General features: G+C 36.2%; 2 protein-coding genes across 4 annotated transcripts in view; one reads left to right on the forward strand and one right to left on the reverse strand.

The window, feature by feature from the left end:
* The window catches only part of LOC105830421 (paired mesoderm homeobox protein 2B), a 63,531-nt gene that overhangs the window by 28,877 nt on the left and 15,465 nt on the right, over positions 1 to 19,189 (forward strand). The gene's annotated exons all lie outside the window — the stretch shown is intronic.
* The window catches only part of LOC105829080, a 43,539-nt gene that overhangs the window by 21,393 nt on the left and 2,957 nt on the right, over positions 1 to 19,189 (reverse strand). The window contains exon 2 of one of the 3 annotated variants that reach the window (XM_036287650.1): positions 16,003 to 16,126. The exons of 1 other annotated variant lie outside the window; for it this stretch is intronic. The gene's annotated coding sequence lies outside the window, so the exon portion shown is untranslated. Of the gene's footprint in view, positions 1 to 6,903; positions 6,992 to 16,002; positions 16,127 to 19,189 lie in introns of those variants that run through there. One more of the 3 variants, XM_036287649.1, reaches the window with a different exon arrangement.

The following is a 19,189-nucleotide window of genomic DNA, read 5'->3' on the forward strand; positions in this document are numbered from 1 at the left end:
GTATATTTCAACACGTGTATATTTGCTCAAAGTATTATAATAAAAGTAAAAAAGTGTATTATAATTATAAATATATTTACAATATTTCAAAAATGTGTGTGTAGAGAAGCAGTATTTTTAAATAAATTTTTTGCAATTGTTTTAAGAAGTTATTTATCTTTTTAAATGCATTAATCTTGATTATAAATACAGTTTAGCAAATAAATAGAATAACTTTTTAAAAAATGAACAAAATAACCTATCTTATAATTCAAATGTTACACTAGTACAATTCTATCAGCAAAATTCGACTCGGATTATTGAAGAAAAGGGAGAGAAGTCTGTCTTTTTTTCATCAATTAGGGTATATGTCATATATTTCAATGTCGAGAAACAGAGACAAGTGTACAAGCGCTAAAGACACTGAATTGTTCCGCGGCTTCTCAATTCCCCATATACGCCCCTTTTATGGGCCTATAAGGTGTTCGCACGAGAAGAGTCGCGTCGTTTGAGGTCACGTTGCGAATTCAAGAATGGTCCCCATGACGAGCGGCCCGGAATAACAACATTGGGGCCTTACACCCGTCCCGTATATATATATATATATATAAGTCCCAGTCCCGCTTCTATTCCCGCAAGACGCCAGGCAGGATCGACCTCGTTCCTGTATGCCACGGAAAATGAATAAAATAGAACGACGGTTGAAACCTTGACATGCTTGCAAGCATGGTCGACAAGAACCCTCGTCCATAATGTATACTATAAAAACTGTTTTTAATAAGAAAGAAGTAGGCAGATTCAAAGAAGTAAACGAGATTGATTAAGGGTCGGATCTTGCTTGTGTTTTTCTAGAGGAAGCCCCTCCCAGCCTTTGGGAAAACTTATTTGCAAATTCTCCATCTGCCAAGTCCGAAAAATACGCTATATAAAATATATATAATTACAAGTTTGATATCATACTTTGAAATAAAATTTAATTGACTTAATAATTCAATATTTTATTTGCAAATTTTATCTTAAAAATTTGTTCTTCTTTCTTGTTTATAAATCGGTAGATGGATACACTCTGTGTACGATGTTGCTGTCAGTCTGAAAATAGCGGAGATAAAAAATGCGAGGGAAACGGAAGATTTTTAACCTTTTCTTCTTCGTGGCGTTAATAATCACTTGTCGGGGACGCACGAAACTAATGGCGGTTGCAGCGCAGAAACCGCCATTACAATGTGGATTATTCACGGGCCCAAAACAAGAAAGATGGTGCCATTAACGGTTTTGATGCGCCCCTCATCATAGGGTGCGGCACGGAGAAAGCAAGAAATACTTCGAAAAGTAGCGCGTGTCGTCAAGACTATAACATTAAGAAAAGGGTACTACACGCAACTCTTCAGTCTATCTAGGGTCGTGTGATGTATCTGATACATTGAGAATGCATTCAAAAACTACGCATAAAAAACTACGTTTTATTTATAGATTTTTCAACTAATTTTAAGATAATTTACTGTTAATAAAAATTTGATTAATTTCAATTTAATTCAAATTAGATCAATTTTCATTATGTTAAATAAACTTAATAATTTATGTAAAATTACTTGTAAAAATTAAATAAAAAAGAGATTTATCTTTTGTTTCTTTTTTTTAAAAAGATTAATTTGCAAGAAAATGTTTTTAAATATTTAATTACTTTCAACTAAAAAAGAGACAATAATATAATTTAATAGAATAATATTAAATAAATTGTTGAGTAGAACCAATTAAGAAATCAATTAAATTAAATTATTTAAATAATTACATATAACATATAACATATGTACAATTTATTAGTATAAATTAATTTATTATTTTTATTTATTATGCTTAACTTTCTTTTATAATATTGGTATTTATGCAGTAGGTTTTTATCAAAATTAATATTAAAATTACATGTTAAAAATTACGTATTATATTAAGAATCAATATAAAAATAAATATTGTACTAAATTTATAAAGTCTTAGGAAGACGTTAACTTTGAAAGAAATCCCGAAGTCTCCCTTTCTGTCTCAATCTCTTTCTCTCTCTTAGGATATCCTGACAGGAAAGGGGGAGGACAGCTGAGAGAGACTCGTGCGTTACCCGATTTCTTTTCAGGACCGCGCAAACAATCACGCGCGATCTTACATATGCAAACACGCCCGCCGAATGTCGCTTAACAAATAGTGTCTCCGTCGGCTCACACGGAGATTTGAAGTACCTAGGTGCCTCAGAGACATATACCTTTCTCCCCCTCCCCCTCTCTCCCCGCCGACGATTTATTTACTTCAAAGCATACAGATTTTTCTCATCGTATCTATTTCAATCATCAAGATAAAATTGCTGATATAATTTTGTGCTACTGAACACTTTGCAAATTAATATATTACAATATTGCAAAATGCATAATATTGCACTTACATTATAATAGTTACCTTTGAACTAGAGGTTTTGAAATAATTTAATGACTGAGTACTAGATTTAATTTGTTTGTATGTTTTTTAATTTTATATATATAAAATATGTGTGTGTGTGTTTTGTTTGAAAGAGTATGCTTCCAAATCGTTGCCATTTGTATTTGATAGGAGTTATTTGCGAAGCATATTTTCTCGAACATCAAATATCAAAGCTGATAAAAAATAAGCAAAAATATTTACTATATATATATATATATATATATATATATATAATATACAGAGCGAAAATTAATGTAATGTCCTTTTAAGTGATAAAGAATATAAATACATGTCTCTTATCCGTACCATCTGCTTTGATATCTCACAATAGTTATTTGTGAACCACTCTCACACCTTCACGTACATCAAGATTGAAAGTGCAAAGAGCACGATATCAATTCTAAACCCTTGAAATTTTAACACGAAGGCTTCTGAATCTCTAGAAGGAGTCGCTTGTAAGACTTATCGAGATAGACCGATAACAAATTCCTTAACCCTTGTATTTCCGAAAAAGACCCAGTAGCAACTCAACGTCATTCTCAATGTATAAGAAAGAAGAATAACGGCCGTCGGCGTTTCAAACGCCGGGAGAAACTCCAAATTCCTACCAGAGAAGATAGGTGAAGCGGGGAGGTGGAGGCAGGTGGAGGTCTCGTACCTGATTCTCTTTCACATTATCGCGAACACACGGACATATGTGCACATACGCGAACGTTTCGATGTATATGCCGCGAGCGGTTCCGAAAATACTCTATTCACCATCGCCCCCTTTCTTCTGGGCCTCCCCCCATTTTGATTCCGCACATACATACACTCTTTCTCTTTCTCTCCTTCTCTCTCTCTCTCTCTCTCTCTCTCTCTCTCTCTCTCTCTCTCTCTTCATTTCTTTCTTCCTCTCTCCTTGACTAAGCCTCAAGACTCGGTTCTGATTTATATTGGATTGACCCCAAGCCCACCTTTTGCTAGCGCCATTTTCTCGAAATGTTCCCCGTGAAGGGGGAGGGTGGTTTTCGGGGACCCAACCGACGACAATCAAAGCCGCATTCACTCGCTAGAGGCTACTGCTCGCTCCGTCAGCGACAGTGAGAGATTAGGGGAACGGAGTTTGGCAACGAGAAGGACGGAGACGCGCGTCTAGAGGGAAAACATGTCGTGCGACAGAGGAGAGAGAGAAGAGACGGGCCTTGGGCCCGCGCGTTATTTGGAGCACACCTGTCCCCCCGGTGATCGCGCGTGTTCCCATGTCGCGCGCCTCCCCACTATCCGAGCCTGATCTACGCGCGTTCACCGTAAAGGTGAAACCCCATGAGTGTTAGCAGGCTTTTCCGATCCGCGAGAATGCGTAATGTGTCGTTTTAAAAAAAAAAAGTAATTCGTCTAAAAACAAGTTCGTAACATTGCAGAACCGAATAATCGTATCGATCTTAAAACTCGCTTTAAAAATATTAAAAGAAAGTAACGAACAAAAATGATCTCTCTCTTTTTTTCAATCGTCAACGCTGCTTTTTTTCTTTGTAAAACTGAAAACAATCTACTGTTTATTATTAACTATATTATATATAAATATAGAAATGCACTTAAAACTGTTTTAATAATTGAAACATTTAGCGATTAATATTGATGTTATATCGGAATCCTCGTTTAGCCGTACATAACTCGCTAAAGTATCTTCTCTCGCAAGATTATAAATCATTTTGATATACCTTGAATTATTCAGACTTGAATTCATGGTCCATTATGTATTCTGCTCACTGTATTCCATTACGGACGTCGATCTTGGATACGCCGTGATATACCGGCCGGGAGGAGCCAAAGTGGAATTTAATTTTCAAGATACGATCCACTCGACAACGCGAGAGTGGATGCCGCATGAGGAAGGCGGCTGGCCGACCCATCAAACAAGAAGAATGACCCATGGTCGAAAAGAGAACAAATGCGGAGGTCGATCGGGAATAAACTGGAAACTCGCAAATCGCGAGTGTGTGACGTCTCTCATGCACATGCACACCCGTAACCTTCAGAAGACTTCGGAGAGATATTCAGGACGAGACTCGAAAATAAGATAGGAACAATGAGACGGGGAAACGAGTCCTGGCAACGGCGTCCGAGGGGCATTTAAATGGCGGAACGCCAAACCCAAAGGAGAGAGAAGGGCTCCTCGAGGTGGACCTACGGGGTCCTCGGCGCAGGAAAGTTTGTATAGGACCCACGAGACTGGCCCCCCTTTTCTCAGCCGCCACCATCTCTCCTTCTTCTGCCCTATCCCTCCCTTCTTCGCCGCCGTCTTGCGAAATCTCCCCACCTTGCCGGCAGATGTACGTGCGAGGCGCACGCGTGCTTGCCCTTTTCTCCCTTTGAATCCCCGTGGGCCCGCGTGTCGCTCAGATCAAAAAGGACTGTCTTACAATTAGACGAGGTTCTAACATCGCTCTCGAGGACGCACTTGTCCTTTGTTCGACCGGTCGACCGGCGAGGAAGCCCGCTCTTACTTTCCGGACACTCCTCAACGACTCCCGATCTCACCCCCCCCTCTCCCTCTGAACCCTCCTCGCTACCGCGGTTTCGTTCGCGAGGCCGGCCACGTTTTCGCATGGTGTCCACGATTTTGCTGTGAATAAGAACGAGCATAAGCTCATGTCCGGCAGATCTCCATATTAACCCTCTTAGGTGAAGGGGGCTTATTATAATATGATAATATACGTAAGGATATAATATGAAATTATTCTGTCCCCAAAATTTCACATAATTTTGCCCTGAGTGAATATGAATGAGAGTGAAAGTAATTTGTGCGTGAAAATTACAAAAAGTAAATTTGATTTTGCAATTAATTTCTTTTTTTATGCTGAAAAATATATAAATAATAATATGCAAATATATTACTCGGAACTTTTGCATAACAATTCCAAAACTAATTTAATAAACTTAAATAATTAGATATATCTTCTTTGAAGATTTATCTACATGAATTAATTATAATTGCTGTACTAATACTTTTTTAATTAATTATTACTCTTATTACTCTTATAAAAATTTAATAATCAAATTCTCTCTTTCTTTCTTCCTTTCTCTCTCTCTCTTTCTCTTTCTCTCTCTTAAAAAAATTTAATAAAAAAGGCTGTATATCCTATTTCTCACACATGTTGCTGATATACTATATATAGAGAATAAATCAGTCACGCCTTGAATAAATCGTACGAATTTCGATTGATAATCGTCATGTCAATGGAAAAATCAATATCGCTTCCAACTCATTAATAATTTATATTCAGTTTGCTTCTAAAAGAACGAATCTCAATAACAGATACATGTTCGATCAGTGATCCGTGAAAATCCGAAAGAAAAGGAAGGGCGATTTACATAAGAGGGCATCCCTCGGTATTCCGTCTGGGAAAGTGCTAAACAATCGCGCACCGAGACGGATTAATGTGACAGATAAAAAGAAGGCACAGTCCGGAAAGGGATAGAAAGATTCCCGAAGGAAAGAGGGAGTGCGCGAAAAAAAAAAGGAGAAAAAGAAATGAACGCACCCCTCTTAACCATGCATAATAACTGCAATGTGCTAGCAGGCCATTGTTTCGCCGGTAACTTTCAGGTCTGACATGAGCAAGGCACAACCGTCGAGCAATTAAGCGATCGTTTACTCCCTCGAACAGAAGGGTCGTGAGATTTCTGATGTAAATGTGAAATCGAGGTGCGATTTTCGGACGTTTTCGAAACAGCTCTGAATTTTTTTATGAGAGCCACGTGAAACTTTAGAGGTGCATTTAAATGGAAATTTGAAATTTCTTTTTCTCTGGCAATAATTAAAATTTAATTGATTAGAAAGTTTTATTCAATTCTTTGTTAATTTTATTTCAATAGGAATCTTTTCTCTCTTTTTAATTATACATTTTTAATTAAAAATAAAATTTATTAAATTGTATATCAAATTATGTAAAGAGAGAGTTAAATTAGAAATTAAATTCTTGACTGGAATAAAACATGTATAATTAATTTACTAACAAATTTTTATGTAATTAAGATTTCATTTTCTGACATTTTTTAATTCAAAATTTTAGATAATTTTAGAATTATTATTGTTTGAATTTCTGTTTTAAAAAATTTCGTAAATTTATTAATAAATGTTATTTCAAATATAATAATATGTGCTAGAAGTTTAATTAAATAAAAATAAAACAACTATAAATTATTAATTAATTGTAAGAGAGTCTTAAGCCCTAAATTACCATTATCAAAAATAGTCAAGTGATACACAAAAAATAATTTACCGAGTAAAACGCAAACGCGAAGAGTTTTTAAATTAATTCTCTTTGCATTCCACCGAGGATGCGCGTTCCTTTCTCCCACTGATCTCTAGTATCTCACTTCGACCTCTCTAGAGCGAGCTTTACGAAACCGGTCAGCACCCACGATCTCTCTCGCTACACGACGAAAAAAAAAATGAACGAGGCAACTACTCACTGCGTCCTTGGCATCAGGAGTTCAGCTAAACAGCAACCGAGAACGAATCACCTTTCCGAGAACACGATGTCCCACATAACACGATTTTTCAATTGTCCACACTGTTCGGATCACGTTCGATGTACGGTAAGGCACTAAGGTGTCCGTAACGTGGCACTTCAACGGCCGCCTCTACACTGACGAAGTGGGGTAGGAGCAGGGGCCTTATGTAGAAGGGGTCCGTAGGTGAACCTACAGAACAGGAGAGACCAGCTTGCTATCCCTGTTCCTCCTGCCGATTGACGTTCCTCTCTGTTCTTCCCATACTCGATTCCCCTTCCATAAACTTGACTTGACCACGTCGACCACTCCAATCGCCCCAGGTGAACGTAGATCCAATAATCTTCAGTGTCAAAAGTGTTGGTGGGTGTCTCGATTGTTTGATCATAAACACGTGTTCTTCGGTTCACAAATGCGGAATAAGTCAATATTGAACTAATAATCTTGAATCAAAATTTTTTAATTCCGAATTATGAAAATATAATCTTTTGTAATCGTTTGCGACAATTTTGTTTTGACAAAGAAAAAAACATTGCGGTAATGTTTTTAAAGATTATGTTCACCTTTTCGATTAATAGAGAAAATATTATTTAGTATTTATATTCTCCACAATTTAATTTTTAAAATATATCAAGCATAGAATTCCATTAAAATCACAAGTCACTCGTTTTGCACCAAAATATTTGACTCGGATGACCGCAAATAAGCAAAAGCCTGAAAATCAACGGACCGCCAATATCACGGCCATTGCTCCGAAAAGATGCGAGAATCACACGGTAAGACGGATTCCAGGACGACACAAGGAGGAATGCTTTGTGAACATCCGCACTTGGCACGTGCCAAGGACACCCGTCGCTTCCTTTCTTCGTCTACCATTCAGAAGCTCCAATTACTCGAACAGATTCATTCTCGATGGCGATCTGGGTCCTTTCTTCCAGACTCTTGACAGATCCATCACAATCCATTGAGGTCTAATGTGACAGCTGGTGGTTTTACGCCACCCGAAAATCGATGACATGCCAGTAAATTCTTCCGTTTTTTCTTTTGTGTTCTTTCATATTCGGAATTCTGCCAAAATGCAATTAATACGAAAATTATCGTCGATTTAATGTATTATATAAAGTAACATACATATATCTTTTGTGTCTGTTTGTCAGTATTTTTTATCATTCCATGAAAAAATTTAAAAGTTTACCATTCAAATTATTTTTTAAATAGAATATAATAGTACAAAAATATATTTACTTTTGTCATTCATTGCAATTGAGCAGCTGTGATGGAGAGATTCTCTTATCTATAAAAAAGGTTTTGCACATCGGTACCGAGCTTCGACGGAATTTGGCCTAGTGTGTAACAAGCTGCATCGAAGTTGCATCAGTACGTTTCTCAGATACCCGATCTGTTTATCCAAGCAGGGTGAGCAAATATTATTCTTCCGCCGACCCGGCCGATCGATTCGAAACTTCGCAAAAGTTTCGTGACGATGAAAAACGGCACGGAACCGTCTGAAAACCGCATCGGATCATTTGGCGATTGATACATGCGGGACAGCTGCATTCTAAGACGTCTGTAAACACATACTTGCACGTACAAGGCACCCTGTATTTGCTATATTAAATTATTTTCTTGTACGCAAATTATTATAAAAACTAACATTTATTTTATGTAAGATTAATTTATTTGTTTAAATTATTAAATCTATCAGGAGTCAATTTTTTTCAGACCTACAAGACAGATTTATATAAATTTAAATTACATAGAATGTTGTTATATAGGAGATAATTATCTAATAATTATCTTCACAATTATTAATATATAAGATTATTGTGTAAATCTTGATAGTTTTGTAAAAATAGATAATATTTAAATATGTTTCTTTTATTTTTTAAATTTAATGTTACATACTCTATAATATTATACATTACAGAATGTTATACATATATATATATCGATTATTATTTACTGTGATGTCTTGCTGAATTTCAAAGATTTAACAAGCATAAATGCAACACGCATGTAGCATGTATGTGCTGTACGCCGATCGTGCGAGACATAGATCAATAAGGGATCATTATAGCTAATATGATCCTGTTATTCAGGAACGGGCTGCCGCTGCATTACGATGAGACCACAAGGCCCCGCATGTCGTTGAGGCGCGTAATTAGAAACGGTTTGCCGCATCAACGTTTATGAACACAAAGAACCCGTTCATCTAACACGCGATCGACTGTTACGCTCGTCTTTGACCAGAAGTTAAACGGCAATGCGGCGACAAAAGTCTCTTATAAAAAAGTACATAAATTTCAGTATAAATCTTAGTCATTCGCTGCTGAATTGAAAAAAAAACTTTATTTTAAACTAATTCAGTTCAAGCATTATATCTTTAAAACAATTTTTTATTCTATTAAGAGATACAAGTAATCTCTTTATAATATTTCTATTAAAAAAAGAACACACGTACTTTTTTTTACAATGCAGAGGGTGGATCTTATTTCCACAAAATTGTTTTTTTTGGGGGGGGGCACATAAAATGATAAATACCCGTTTTTCTCGCTTCTTCTGCCAAGTCTGCAAATTATAGCAACGCGCAATTGTTCGAAAATCACACGACTGGAAGTAATTTGGGAAAAAAATTATTTCGAGAATAGAGAATAGTCTATGTAACATCTGCACGATGATTCCTTTCCGTCTTCTCCTTCGCTAGTTCGCTACCCTTTTGTTATCCTTGTCGACGGGTTGAATTCAACGATTTTGAGCCCTTCATTCAATTTGCTGTGCTATCACAGGTAACAAACTGCAACAATGTGCTTGATAGAGAACAAACTCGATTTTAAGTTAAATATTGTCCCACGTTGTGCGAACCTTACTCACAGGTGAATTTTTCTCTCACAACAGTGTTGTTAATAATTTTATTAAAATTGCCATCAAAATGTTAATCAAATATGTTGTAAATTTTTATTTAACTGACGAATCATGGATTATTTCTTCAACAAAGTTATAATATTTGCAGAATGTATTCTTACTTATATAATTATATATTTGTAGAGAGAAACAATTTCTACTAAAAATTTTTTAAAGCTAATACCTGCATACCGTCACGAATTGTTCATTAAATGTGCATACTGCGATCACGCGTAAGTAATATACCCAGTATTATCTGAAACAATAGAGCAGCTGCACTTACGTTTTCATCGCAAACGATTGACATCGATTTGCTCAGAGTAAATAAGACCCGCCTTCTGAACAATATTTTGCGATCTAAGCAGGTGCACGATGGAGTTCTTCCACGGCAGGTGACGGTGTGTTTCATGCGGGATTTTAAAATTTTAATTGTATGAAAATCAATTTAACCGATAAACGCGATTAAGTGAGGTACTCCGTTACAGCTGCGGAGCAAAACGTGCTTGCTATATAATTAACGAGAGAACATATTAACATCTATTGTTTTACATGTTGTTCAATATTTTAGTTGAATTTTTATTAGTTCTAAAATTTCAACTAAAATATTTTTTATTTTATTTGAAAAAAATTTTAATTTAATAAAAAATTTGAATAGAAGGACTTCTATGGAAATTTTTTTATTTATCGAACGCGTAACAAAGGAAAGTCCTCGTAAAAAAATGGGAGGAAACGACCTTGTCAGGCAGTGGGAAAGTATAAAGAAGATCGCTGGCAGCGGATGATGAACATGTCACATCGACAACGAGGCATCGATAATCGTGGGGCACGACAGCATTTATTCGCACCCCAATGTAACGCGCGAGACACTGCATCCGGTTGCGGCTTTAATCGTTTATGGTCGCTTTACTTCTAAGTCGTTAAATTCGTTCTTTATTTTTCTCCGAAACGCATAGACCGTGTGATTTTTCTCCCTTCGGCTTCTCTTTTACATCTATGCGAGAGAAAGGCAGGCTCGAAAAAGATGATGTAAGAACTGTAACAGTGCATTGGTACATGTGTCGCGGTTCCATCAAACCTTTATTTGAGCAAATAATATAAGAAATATTTGAAAGATGACCGGGAATGGCAAGATGTAAGCAATTTAGTAGTAGTGTAGTAATATTTCCAATATTTATGATGTTGTTGTAATAAAAGAGTTGCAATTAATTATTACCTTCAATACACATATGAGCAATAGTACACAAACACACATTAAACAATTAAATATATATACACAATAAATATGCATAAAACTATTTATTAAATGTAATTAAAATAATTATCATATACGATAATCTTATCGACTCAATAAATAATAAAAAATATAATTTTATACGTATATATTTAATAACTAATTAAATTATTTTAATTTAGAGAAAGAGAGATATTAATTCGCGTATAAAGAATACTATTTGTACAATACAATTTCTTCCGACAATGGGATATTCTATACAACTTCCGGAAATTGTATTATAACGCATATTACTAGACGAACTTTTTTTACCGGATATACGGTGGGAGGAGCGGGAGAGGGTTGAATACACGGGGTGACTAGTACACGCGACCACCCGTCGACTTAAATTGCATATTCATGCTCGTATATACGCAACTCCTGTTCCTTTTATTTCGGAAATAATACAATAGCAAAGAGAGAGAGAGAGAGAGAGTGTGTATTTCCGTAAATCCTTGACAGGTGTTGATCCTGATTCATATCCCACTGCCACCGTATTAACCACATTAATTGGTCAAGGGTGCCCCGGGCCAATACCGGCCGGTCACAATCTAAACGAACTATCGCCTGAAATTCAACAACAACCACGTATTAAAGATCACGGCAGTCTACTCGAATAAAGATTTAATCTTGGCTTTAATTATCCAGAAGTATACTATTAAAGTTCCAAAAAAACGGGAGCTAACTTTTTTCTATAGTCTTCTTAATAACTCAAGAGTCATGTTAAATTAGATTAGATTAATTAAAGTTTTCTGATAAAGCTAAGTAGATAAGTAGATCACAAATTAGACGGAAAAGTTAATTCATCATTTTCTTATGGCTACAAATAATTATTTTAATATAAAAATTACATCGAAAAAAGAGTAAACTTGGTTTATTAGAATTATTTAAATTACATAATTGATTGAAAAATACATGTGACTAAATTATAAGTTTATTTGTTCACATTTATAATATTTCTTTCACATTCAACCTTCTATTTATTGATTTATTTGTCGTAATAATCTTATGTGTAGTGCAAAAAATTTTCCTCAATCGTTAATTTTATTAATTTAACGGTAATAAAATTTAACTGACAATTTAGGGAACTTAGGGCGAATCACGGATGTTACAATCGGTAGATTAGGATAGACGCAAGCTGTGTCTGAATTTCCTTATCAAACCTCCATCATGCTTAGCGTGACCACATTATGTCACCCCATACATTGCCGAAACGTGTTGTGCGACGTGCGGAACGGCTTACTTTTAGAAAATATTTAACTTAAATAGTGCTGTATCGCACAACGTATCTAGTAACCTTTTTATCCGCTTCAAAGTGACTGCAAGCATCGTAGCTCTTCCCTGCTCTTTAGCCCCTCAAGAGATTTTTATTGCATATTGCCGACGCGAATAAAGGATCATCTGGCAGTTGTGATTGCGAGCTCTAATTTGGGTTAAGAGCCTCTTGAAAAAAGTTTCATCAGTAACCCTTCTGCCGTAGCCAAATTGATCCCTTAGTAAGAAACGCGGATCTATTCGTCAACAGGTTCTGGTCGAGATTTGTGCATCAATCATGCATACTCTTTCCGACCATAATAAAATGGGTGAATAATGATCAACGATAGTTTCGTCATCTTTTTTAATGGGGTTATGTCTTGTTATAGTGTTACTGACAGCTAAAACATATTTCACATTCAATTCTATTCGCAATCTTCTACAGTTTGCGCAAAAATTCTTCTTCGATTTGTATAGAATTAATAAGAAAACACGTGAGAAACAGTGCAATAACAATATAATGATGAACATTGAAACAACACAGTTACAACTTATAGTGAAATAATTATTACATTATTGATTTTGCTGAGGTATATCTAAAAATTTAGCTACAAACCTGAAAATAATTTTGTTGGGCCATTAAAATAATTATGCAAAAAATTTTGACATTTTAACATCCAGTTTAAACATTTTACATAATTATTTTGAGGATCCAACAAAATTATTTTCAGATTTGATATTTTCTGTGAGAGCTAAGTTTACAAATATTTCAGCAAACCCGTTCTTTGTGGATATTGTGTATACAAATAACGCAATTTACAAGAATACCACGTTTCGTTACACGCTCTCATATCCAAAAGCAAATGTAATGTTACACGGTCATTAGCTGCAACAGCGTCTCGCAACGTCGAGAAACTCGCTTCTCATCTCCATTCTTCGTCGTCTAGACACTCGAGTGGGGAGGATCAGGGAAGAGAAGACGTGTCTTCTCTCCGCGGTCCCTTCGTTGTCCGCAAAGCCTAATTTCGGAAAAGGGTTCCGCTGTCGTCTAAACGGGACCCGAAACGGTTTTGTGCGCTGCCGCAAGGGAGAGAAAAAGAAAGCGAGAATGAATCTGAAGAGGAAAGAACGTCACTCGCATGGGGCTTGTTTTCAAATACTGTCCTGGCCTTAGAGATACCATCAACCCCTTTGCACGAGCTTTTCACGTTCCTCGGAAGTCCGAAGAGCCCCCGTGGGCCAACCTCGAGGGCATAAAGGGGTCATCTCCCTTCTCCAAAGTCGATTCGAAGGACTAATTTTCTATAACGACTCGCGCGTAGAGATGCGATCGTCTTCCAATGTACAAATATATTTTCGCACCACGCATGACTAGGCAAGAATGAACGTTAGTTTACCGTTCAGCTTCACCAATGAAACCTCCCTCTTAAACTTGCAGGTAGCAAACCTTTGTGACATTAGCGACAGGATGCGTAACATGTGTGAGAAATCGGTTTGACCACTTGGGGAATAGCAATGAGACCCGTTCATGCGATGATCTACAGTAAATGCGTGCGAATTTGATTTATGTGTTCAATATCAGTAACTACTTATTACTAACGTATTTACTAAATTGTCGTATAATTGTACAACTTGACTTGTAAAGAAAAGATTTATATTGAATATGAAACTAACTGAAAATATGTTATTTCTGAAAAATTTTAAGCAAAATCTATAACACTTCAAATCTACTTTCTTTGAAATCTATTTTGAATCTACTTTCTTTAAAATAATATCTAGTAGTTTACTTAAACTGTTATTAGCAATATTGGATTTCCATCTATTTTTTGCAAAAATATATGGACAATTTTATCATGTATGCGTATTAACTTGAATGGCGCATTTGATTTAATTTAAAAAACTCACATGTTAAGAAATTAAATTATTAAGTATATTCACAACAACATTGATTTTGTCTAAAACCAGATAATGTTTTTACAAAGAATAATGTCGTGCAAGTCTGTTCCATCTGCTTTTGCGATCTCTCTCTCTCTCTCTCTCTCTCTCTCTCTCTCTCTCTCTCTCTCTCTCTCTCTCTCTCTCTCTCTCTCTCTCTCTCTCTCTCTCTCTCTCTCTCTCTCTCTCTGCCTTTTTTCGTAACGCGGTTCTCTCTTTCGTGGCGGCATGAATATTGAAGGAGACAGATAGTGAGACTGCTTCTCATGGGAGTACGGTTGTACGCTACGCGTATGAGGATCCAGCTTCCGTTACGAAAATAAAGTACGAGTCGGACGAGAGCGACGGAGCGTGCGAGTTGACGGGACCGCACGACCAGAGAGAGAGAAAGCGTTTGATTATGCTATTAATAAAAGCAGCCGAGATCTACCATTTAATCCTTAAATATTCACGTTGACTTATGGAATATTTTCATCAGATGTTAAAATACCGCCAGTAAAATTCCATTCATTTTGTTCGTAAACGACGAAAGTTAGAAGAAACGATTATACTTTATTAAGAAATAAAAAAGACCTTAATAAAATTGTGCAAGGATAGTTTTAGAATAGTTTATTTGTTAGGGATTTAATTAAGTATTATTAAAAATATTATATTTAATATCACATGTATTTGTACATTTTTTTAAATAATCTTGAAGCGATTAATAATTTGCTTTAATAGTTTCTTTTTTACATATACAATTTTTTATCTTAAATGTAAAATTTAAATTTTATTTTTGTCTTGAATTTATTCGCAAGAGTCACAAATTTTGGGACGAAATGGCTTCTCTCTTATCTGCGGCCTGTAAGCTCTATATTGTGTCCCGTTATTTAAGTTTAATTCTATGAGACGTTTATTTCCTGGACTCCCGATATTTATGCTATTTACCATCTGGGAAATCGTGTGAATTGTATATGGGATGTGAAGATATTGTTTCCGCAGAACGGATTTATTTTTTAGGACTATTTTGCTTTAAAGAATACAACGGATATCATTCACGAAATCCAATCGCTGGTCACACATAAATCTCATTTCTCTCGTGCTTAGTTGATCGAAAGTTGAAAATTGTTTTTTTATAAATAGAAAAAAAATTGAAAATTTTTACGCACTATTAAATAATAAAATAGAAATAAAATAGAAATAGAAATAAAGTTCTAACGACCTAACAATTTCTACATTTATAAATACATATTACGAAGTGTACAGAAGAAATCATCTGATGTGAAAGAAGATCGATGATGGTACGCATGTGAAAATTCCATCTAAAGCTTTCGTTTCGGAATCGGGGAGAAAGTTGAAGGAGACGCTGATAAATAAAACCGCCCCCTCATCGTCCCGTCGCATCGCTCCCTCGTGACGGCAGCCAAGGGTGGTCATCAGCGACGGAAGGACGACAGGATGATGAGAGGAAGTGTGTGAAAGGGAGCAGGTCCCAGAACGGTCCAGTATCGCCACAGGAGGTCCGCCGTATTGGGCCCGATAACGAGCATGCATTCTCGAATCAAGTCCCGCATTGTCATCCCGTATTCATCGTGTATCATAATACGATACATCGGCGTGCATTCATCGCCCGTGTATCGCATTATTCTGGCCGCATTATTATACCGCTGTGCGAATCCGTCGCACGATCCTGCCTACGTTTATCCTTTCTTCCTGCCTACCTTCCTTTCCCGCCCTTCTTTTTGCCATCCGCGCTTCTTTCGCTCGAGTAAGTGAAAGCATCTGGGCTTGGTAGGTATCGTCGCCCCGGGGGGAAACAGGACCGACTCGTAATTGGAACGATAGCTGAAAGAAGTCGTTTATACACAGCTAACCATAGTTGTACGATGGCTGAAACAAAAGCACTGATTTTAAAAGAAGATACACTTCAAGTTTCTATGTGATCTTGCGGAACGCTTGAAGGCTACAACCTCATTAAAAGTTAACGCGCCAGTAGTCGCCTTTGCAAAGATTACTTAAGTTTTTGCATTGTATATAATCAAATAATCTCCTTATCGATTTGCACATGCTTTTATTCTATTTTTTCTAATCATGTTGTTGTGTGTGATAACATGTAGAAAAGTAATAAATTGTTCTGTATATAACAAGCTAACAATAATAGAAGAAAATGTTTCTATCTTTGTAAAGATTATCGAGATTCCTAAACAGTTTAATAGAAAGATTTTTCTTCTCGAGATATTGCATGACATATATATATATATCGGACATTTTGATGTATGATAAAAATGTTGCTGCGTAATCCAACGTTTTCCTGTTAAGGGAAAAACAATTTCCATGTGAAAGTCCGATCCGTATTGCCACATGCGCGAGCGAGAAATTTTTTTAGCGGCTCAGTAAGAAGTTCATCAGTCACCGAACTTATTCGTTACGTTGGATGATCGTTGAATGCGCTGCTCCATTGTGTAGCACCGATCGCGAATCAGGATATATCCCACGGTTCTTTGCGAAGTGAATCGCGACGATTGATCGACATATTAAGGGCAATGAATGAGCAATATTTCTTTGAATCGCCATATGGCAAGACTTAATAGAAGCTACCAGCAACTGTCAGTTTTAGTATTGCCGAACTATATTGATGTTTCACTTTAGAAAAACGCTTTCGGGACAATTCTTTAACTTTTTCCTGAATAAGCAATACTGTTACACAATGTGCACGAGTTATATTTTATCCACAAATACTTTTGACCAATTCAAAATTGGAAAAGAGAGAGATGATAATGATGAGTTGCCAATTTCTTCACTCTGACATATTTTTAACTAACAATTTAATATATTTTGCTTGTCATAAATATTGCTACACGGAGAAAATTTTATATCAAATATTATTATGTACGACAGTAATTACGGACCACGAGACGAAATTCAGAGAATCATACCACAGTGTAAATACTGTGACAATTTGATAAAAAAACAGTAAAAAATTTAATAATTCCTTCCTTGGTCTACCCATACTATTTATCATAATTTTTATTATAAAATTTTCTCCGCGTATAAATAACATAAGCCTTTTCGCAAATGATGGATAATTTTTCTCAGAAACGAAATGCATATAATTTTCCGCAAACGGATACTTAAATGTTAATTTTATATTTTAAAACATATTGGAGAAAATAAGTGGTTTGTGATCATCATTAACGGAAGAAATTAATGGGAAGGGTTAATTTTCCTGGTACATTACTACATGCTGATCGTTACTTTTACTGTACATTTGCCGAAAAATACCGCATGTCGGCTCGCGCGTATGTCGTTTCGCGCCGTTAATATTCCGCCGGTGCACATTAAAAAATGACGTTGGCGGGATAAGCGTGGACGATAAGGTGGCCCGTAATTAGCTCCTCGACATTACCGTAGCGAGTGCCCACCTCCTCCTGAATGATTCGAAGGGGTCTGGGCCGCCGAATGTGCCGCCGCGCGTTTATTCCGCTTGCATTATGCACGTGCATGCACGCCCCCTCCCTTTATGCCGAGGTGGTCACAACCCTTGACATATATTACGTGGACGGCGCAACACCACGCGGAATACCATGAATGCGTAATTTACTTTTAACCGCTGACCGTGTGGGCCACCGTCGCCGCCCCCTACGGCCAAGGGGGGTCGGTAGGGTTGCTGGCGGTGGTGGTCGACGGGTATAACGGAGTTCACGCTCTGTTAAACCGAAAGGGAAGTACTACGTACCCCCACGTGTACGTACTTATCCGAATGTACGCCGGCCACGAAATTGTACCACGTGTTATAACTTTTCTACGACCCTCTCACGATACTATCAGTATTCCTCGATACAAAAATTTGTACTGTTGATACTATCTGCTTGACGCTTTAGAAACACTGGATGATTCCTTATCTACCGCAATGCATGCATTATAGATTATGTATTATCACTCGGTAAAGAGCAAGAATAAATCTTTTTTTGCAATAAAACGTCATATGCTGAGATATCGTTTATTATAATATATTATAACGAACGTTTCAAGTTTTTTGGGATATGTTTTGTCATAAGTTTTGTCATAAGTCTTCCGTTATTTTTCAAATTTATAAATTTTCATAGAAATTCTGAAACTGATAATAATAAATTTATAAGTTTGATATTTTCTCATTGTCATTGAGTATAAATTTCATTCTTTATTTAATATTATAACATATGTACGTAAAGCATTATATAGAAATTGTGTGTAATATAATTAGGATATATCACTACCTACTAACAATTTTTTTCGGATTTTCTAATAATATTAATTTTTAATATTGATGACATTTACAAATTTTGATATTTGTAGTCACTTTACAGATAAATTCGTCAGTAAAAAGCACGTGATGACATTTTTATCAAGCATAGAATGAGACATAAAATTACTCTCGTATGTATCTGTCATCTTGTATGTACACGAAAAAAAAAACGAAATGCTGAAGAGAAGAAAGCTCGAAGCGGCGCACCTCTTCGGACGAGACGTCGCTCGCTCCGCCACTAATTGGCGGGAATGACGTATGAGTCTTATAATTGGCCGAACGAGGGATGAACTGAAAGATACAGCGCTATTTTTCACCCTCCACCCGAAGAGATTTTTCAGCTTTTCTCGCTTTTTCTTCTCGAGTAACCGGAACATTAATTGTGTTGGTCTTGTTTTAATTTTGTTGCAGTTCTTCTATAAACTACTGTTCACTTAAGAAATTAAAGTTAAAAAGATTTCTTTTATTACACATATTGATGAAAAACTCGACAATTTATTGCGCACTTTTCAAGAGTTTTTATTAGCAAATCAAAATACATTAGGACACACTAGAATATTACTTAACAATTACTTTATTTCATTAATTCTTATTTTTAATCAAATTTTAATTAAACTAATAAA

The sequence above is a fragment of the Monomorium pharaonis genome, chromosome 5, assembly GCF_013373865.1.
Source record: "Monomorium pharaonis isolate MP-MQ-018 chromosome 5, ASM1337386v2, whole genome shotgun sequence".
NCBI classification, from domain to species: Eukaryota; Metazoa; Arthropoda; class Insecta; order Hymenoptera; family Formicidae; genus Monomorium; species Monomorium pharaonis.